Here is a 5,974-nt window from a genome sequence, read left to right as displayed (position 1 = left end):
GGAAACAGTGTCTGGCTTCCTGAGGTCTGAACTGGGTTCTCATTGCACCTCTCTCTGAGGTGGCGGGCCCTGTGCTCTGAGAGGCCTCAGGTCCAGCCGGCTTGGCCGTCTAGATGGAACGGAAGGACAAGCAACTGTCCAAAGGCCTGGAGTGGCCATGGAGTGCCATCTGCTTGGAATGGTGTGACAGGAGGGGCTGGGAGCCATGGGGGAGTTCTTGGTCTCATCTCAGGGGCAGGGTTTGGGAACCATGGGCCAGCCCCTGGTGTGTCAGGGCGCAGGGGCCAGAAGGGGCCCAGGAGAGGCCACTGTCTAAGCCTAGAGAAGCTCTGGCCCCCAGTCTCTGTCATGCTGCACGACAGAAGACCCCTTGGGTCCCTGGCCACGTCCCCAAGCCTTGGACCTTGCTTCAGGGCCCCCTTCTGCCAGTCTAGTGGCCACACTATGCCCTTTGGAGGCTGAAGCATGCAGGGAACCCTCCAAATGTGACCCCCAGCCCTGACCCTGGACCTGACACCCCTCTGGCCACAAGACAGAGGGTGCAGGAGCAGTGCCAAGGCCATCGGGTGAAAAGCGGGCTGGGGTCCCTGCTCTGGTGCAGGAACTGTTGGGGGAGCCAGGGCTCTGAGCCCAGAGGCTGGCTGGGGTGGGCGTCCAGGTGGTTGTCTGCGAGACTCCACACATCCACTCACCATGGATCCAGCGGGGTTATTAGCATCCCCACCCGACACCCACCCACCCAACACATTGCCCCCTCAGCCCCTGCCACCCGCCCCGTCGGGGACTCCAGAATGGCACAGGCTCTGCTCGGCCTGAATCTGAGAAATGACCCGACTGCATCTCCACCCCGTGTTCTGAGCAAGCTGCTTGCTCAGACCTGAAGACGGCCCTGCCTCTGGGTCTGTGCATGAGCTGGTGCCCCTGCCTAGCCCACCCTTTCTCTCATCTCCAGCTCCAACTTTTGTTCTTCTCCATGGACTCGGCAACTGGGGAGTGCTCCCTGTCTCTTATCCCCACTTCTGCTTTGCCCCACCATCAAGGGCTAGGAAAGAGGTCATGAGGCTACAACCAGAAACTCTCTTGAGGTGGCGGGCACTGTGCTCTGAGCGGCCTCAGGTCCAGCCGGCTTGGCCGCCTAGATGGAAGGGAAGGGCAAGCAACTGTCCAAAGGCCTGGTGCACCCATGGAGTGCCATCTGCTTGGAATGGTGTGAGAGGCACAGGGCAGGACCTGAAGGCCACTGAGTCACCAGGCTGAGCATCAAGGGTTCCTATGAATGCTGGGAGCCACTGGACGATCTGAAGGGAGAGCAGCAAGGTCTGAGCAACGTGCTCCAGGCCCAAGGAGGTTACACAGCGGTCAGGGGAGAGGTTGCCTTGCGGGGGGCTGGGGATAGGGGTGAGAGGTACTACTGTTAGGAAGGGCCCTGGATGAGCTACTGGCTGGGGGAAGGAGACCTAAGCAGGACAGAAGCCCCATTCCCACCCCCATCCCCAGAGGATTATGATGGGGATGACTGGGGATTATGATGCCCCCCAGTACTTCCAGGGCTTAGCCATGGGACCTCCAAATCACTAGGCCTTCAGGGCAACTCACCCCACCCACCCCACAGGCAGAGTCCCTCACCCCCAAGCTGGCTGGGCCTCAGGGCCCCATCTTCCAGCCCAGATTCCTCAGGAGGCTTCTGAAGTACAGTCCACCAGGCCTCCTCACCCCGAAACACTCACACTGGGTACCTCTAGGACAGAACCGTGTTTCCCTTCAGATGGGGTACCCCCCAGCACAGAGTGGAGCCTCCCCTCAGATTTCCTCTAGAACAGGGGAAGCTTCTTCCCACAGGCTGGGGAAGCTTTTCCACCCCATGCCAGGGCTGTGCTTACCCCTCAGAGTGGACTCCCCCAGGACAGGGCTATGTTCATCTTTTAGGTGGTTCACACCATGCCCCGCCCCCAACAGACCGGCCACCCCCCAAAACAAGGTTGCGCTCGCCCCTCAGACTTGTTACCAGCGTCCCTTTAGATGAACCCCCCAAATGCTTTGAGCTTTTCCTTTGGACTAAATGTCCCCGAGACATGCTGGGTAACCCCTCAGGTTGGTATCCCCATACAGGGCCATGTTCCCTCATATCCCCTTGAATGCCTCCTTCCCAAGGCCTGGCCCTCCTTCCTCAGTACTTTCGCACCCAGGACAAGGCCAGGCCTCCTCCTCTAGCCTGGGCACCATGTTCCTCCTCAACCGGATGGCCAGGATAGAACTGGACTTCTGACATCAGTCTATGCTTCTAGTCCAAGACAAGGTCCCCTCGCCTAGACCTGGAGCTCCTGGGCCAGGGCTGGCCTCCCCACTCAGAGGGGCCCTGAGCCCCGCCTGGGCCATCCAGGTGTTGGCAGAGGAAGTGGGAGCCCTCAGAGGGCCTGGCAGGCGGTCAGGACCCTGTTTGCCTTGAACAGGGGCTGGAGCCAGGTGGTCATTTCTCCCTTCAAGGCCGCTAGCCCAGCCAAGCCGCAGGGAACACGTAAACAGTAGCCGAGCCGGGCAGCAGGCGGGCAGGGTGGAGCACGCCAGGAGACCCTGACTCGTCAGGTCTCCTCGGCCGTGGTGTCTGGGCACCGCGTGGACTCCGACTGGGGCCAGTAATAGATGGGCTGCACCTCCCACCTGTCTTGGATTTGCATGGGCCCTGCCCTCTCTGGCCTTGTCTGCCTCCAGCCCAGGCTGAGAGGGGGACCTCTGAAGACGCAAGAGGAATGCGACCCCCGGGGGCTCCTGAAACACAGGCTAGGCTGAAAGGGGAAGCTGGGTGAGTCCCAGTTCAGAGTAGTTCCCAGCTCAGAGCAGGTCTGGAGAGTTCAGGGGTATCAAAGACAGGCCTCTAACGATCCTCACAGGCAAGCCTGTGGAGAAGAAATGACTGAACGGGGCCCATACGTGAGCCCGGAGGGAGCAAGCTTTCATTGTCTACTCCCACTAGTTAGTCTGGGGTGGTGGTAAGAGAGAAGACAGAATGAGAACAGAGACTCAGTTCCCTGGAAGATGAAAAGCACAGGACCCAGCCCGGAGGTCTGAGGAGAGCCTTGATCTGACGGTGTGCAAGGGGGACGTGGGTTTCCCTGGAGGACTAAGGGGGTCCGGCCATGCGTTGAGGGCAAGTGAGGAGACCGGACCCTGCCTGGGGATTCTGAGGGGGCACAATTCTGCTGTGGGGAGGCCCTAAGAGGCCTGACCTTTGCTCAGAGGGTATGTTGGGCCTGACCCCTAAGCCTGAGGAATCTGAGGGAACACAGTTTGCTCTGAGGGCGGGTGAGGAGACATATTTACCTTCCGTGAGGGTCCAAGGGGACCTAGCCCTGCTGAGGGTGAGGGACGTGACAAGATCCACTCTGTGTGCTCTGAGGAGACCCAACCCTTCACCTGTTGGCACATGAGGGGACATGGATCTTTTGTGGGTGCCTGAGGGAACAGAGTTCCCCTCTGAGGGCATGTGCTGACGGAGCCTGAGGGGAGCAAGCCCTGCTCTGAGGGCACCTGAGGGAACATGGACCTCTGGGGATCTGAGGGGAATAGAGCACTGCTCGGAAGGCGTGTGAGGAGACATTGGACATCCTGAGGGGTTCTGAGGAAGACTGAGAAATGATAGCTGCACTGTGTGGGCTACAGACACAATCTTTCCCTGAGGGCACCTGAGGGGATATGGGCCTTCCGTGGTGTCTGCCCCGAGGGGGAGTGAAGGCACAACGCCTGCCCTGAGGAGACAGAGCCTTTCACCTTTGTCAGGTGCCCGAGGGCGTCTGAGGGGACACTGGGCCTCCTGAGGGAGCGTGAGGGGACCCAGCCCTGCTCTGAGAGTGAATGAGGAGATGAGACTGGTCCTGCGTGGTCTAAGGACACACAATCTTTCTGAGGGCACATGAGGGGACATGGACTTTCCATGGGAGTCTGAGAGGAGACAGCCCTGTTCTGAGTGTGCGTGAGGGGACATAACAGCTGGGGAGAGAAACGCAGTGGGCACAGCCCTGCACTGAGGGCTCCTGAGGAGCATGGACCTCCTGAGGCGGTCTGAGGAGACACAGCCGAGCCGTGGCTGTGGGCAAGGCGGGGGTGGGGGGCATGGGCCCGCTCTCAGGGGTTCTGATAGGGTCCTGGCTCTGCCTTCATTTTTAGATGTGAGGTCTGGCTGTGGGGACCTGGTCAGAGGGTGCTTCTGAGGTGGCTCTCATCGCCACGAATGCTAGGTGGGTTGAGTTTAGCTGTCTCCCTGTTGTCTCCTCAGCCAACTCCAGAATGATTCCGGCGTGAGGCTCCCATGGCCAACTGAAACAAGCCTTGCCTGGGGCAGAGGGGCTGGGACTCCAGACACAGGCTGGGGTCTGGGCCATGGCTGGCTCCCGGTGTTCGCCGTGTGATCCAGGGCAAGCTGCCTGCCCTCTCTGAGCCTCAGCCGCACTTCTGAGACCAGGCTCCCATCTAGGTCTCTTGACCTGCGTGGTCTCAATACCCCTCTTGGGTCCCCAGGCTGGGTTTTAGCTTCCTGTACCAGGACTTTTTCTTGGGCAACTAGGAGGCCTCAGCACAGAAGACTAAGGACACCCCCTAGAGACAGGCTCCCTCCTTCTTCGGCATCCTGGTCATGCAGGCAGTGGGGGCCAAGGGGGATGGGTGCAAGGTCTGTGCAGCTTCTGCCCATCCAAAGGCTGGGGGTCAGGAAAAGGGCCAGGGGCTGGGGGGCAGAAAATAGAGGCCTAAAACCATCCTTCTGGGCCTCCGCCTGCCATCTGTGAGTGAAGGGCGGGGGTGGGGGGTGTGGGAGGCGGGGCCCTTCGTGTGCTTGCATTAATTTTGCTCCTCCACACCTGCAGCATCCATTTTAGGGAAGAGGAGAGCGGAGAGTTTCAATTCCCCCAAACGACCCCTGCCTGGAAGGCCGGGTCGGTCCATGGCCAGCAGCTCTGGTGAGGGTCTCAGCTGATGAGCAGCCCCATGAGGCTCCTGTTGGCCTTGCTTCTCAGCGGTGAGAAGGGAGGGGGTGAGGCCAGGCTGGGAGGACGGGCTCGGGGCACGGTGCGCTGGGCTTGTGGCCACCGCAAGCTCCCTTCTCAGAGCTTCAGTGCCTGTGGCTCCAGACTCCCAGGGCCTGGCACATGAGGCCAACCACCTGCTCCTCTGCCCTCCCCACACTGCGCTCTCCAGCCAGCCCTCCTGGGGGCCTCTGCCCTGGCACCCTGTTGCTGCTGCAGCATACATGAGTCAGGGGACAGCCTTGGTGTGAACCGCGCCCTGGCCCTGCACAGAGGCTGCACTGTCAGGATACCTGCTCCCACAAGCTCACCCCCACCAGGAGACAAGAGAGACGTGCTGTGGGTCTGTTGTTATGTATGTTCGAGTGTATGTGCCTGTGTGTTTGTGTTGTGTCTATGTGCTTAATTGTATTTGTGCATGTCTTTGTCTACGTGTGTTTGTATGTGTCTAGTCACGTGTCTGTTGTGTCTATCTGTACTGAGTTTGCAGTTCTATTTGTACAGCTGTGTGCTGTAGATGTGCCCATGTTTGTATGTGTCCATTCGCATGTGTGCATTTCCATGTGTCTATGTGTATGCAACTGTATCGTGTGTGCACCAGTGTGTCTATTTATATTTATTGGTATGTATGTCTGTATATATATGTGTGTCTATCTGTGTGTGTGTGTCTGTGTGGACCCGTGGTCTGAGAATGCCGCCTGTGGGTGGAATTTGGCCCGGAGATGTGTTTGGTTTGGCCCACAGAGTATTTTCGGCATCTTGAGCCAACATTTAAAAATCAGGATATTTCACATAAAAATTCAGCTTTTCAATTTCTCTTAAAAATTCAGAAGCCCTGGCAGCCTTGGGCCTGTGTTCCCATGAGGCCACTCTCCTCCGGAGCTGCACGGGAGCTGCCTCATCCTCCCACCCTCCACAGCCTCACCCTCCCACCCTCCACAGCCTCACCACTTGTCTTG

The sequence above is a fragment of the Ovis aries genome, chromosome 19 (genome assembly GCF_016772045.2).
Source record: "Ovis aries strain OAR_USU_Benz2616 breed Rambouillet chromosome 19, ARS-UI_Ramb_v3.0, whole genome shotgun sequence".
In the NCBI taxonomy this organism is placed as follows: domain Eukaryota; kingdom Metazoa; phylum Chordata; class Mammalia; order Artiodactyla; family Bovidae; genus Ovis; species Ovis aries.
This window is presented reverse-complemented; position numbering follows the sequence as displayed.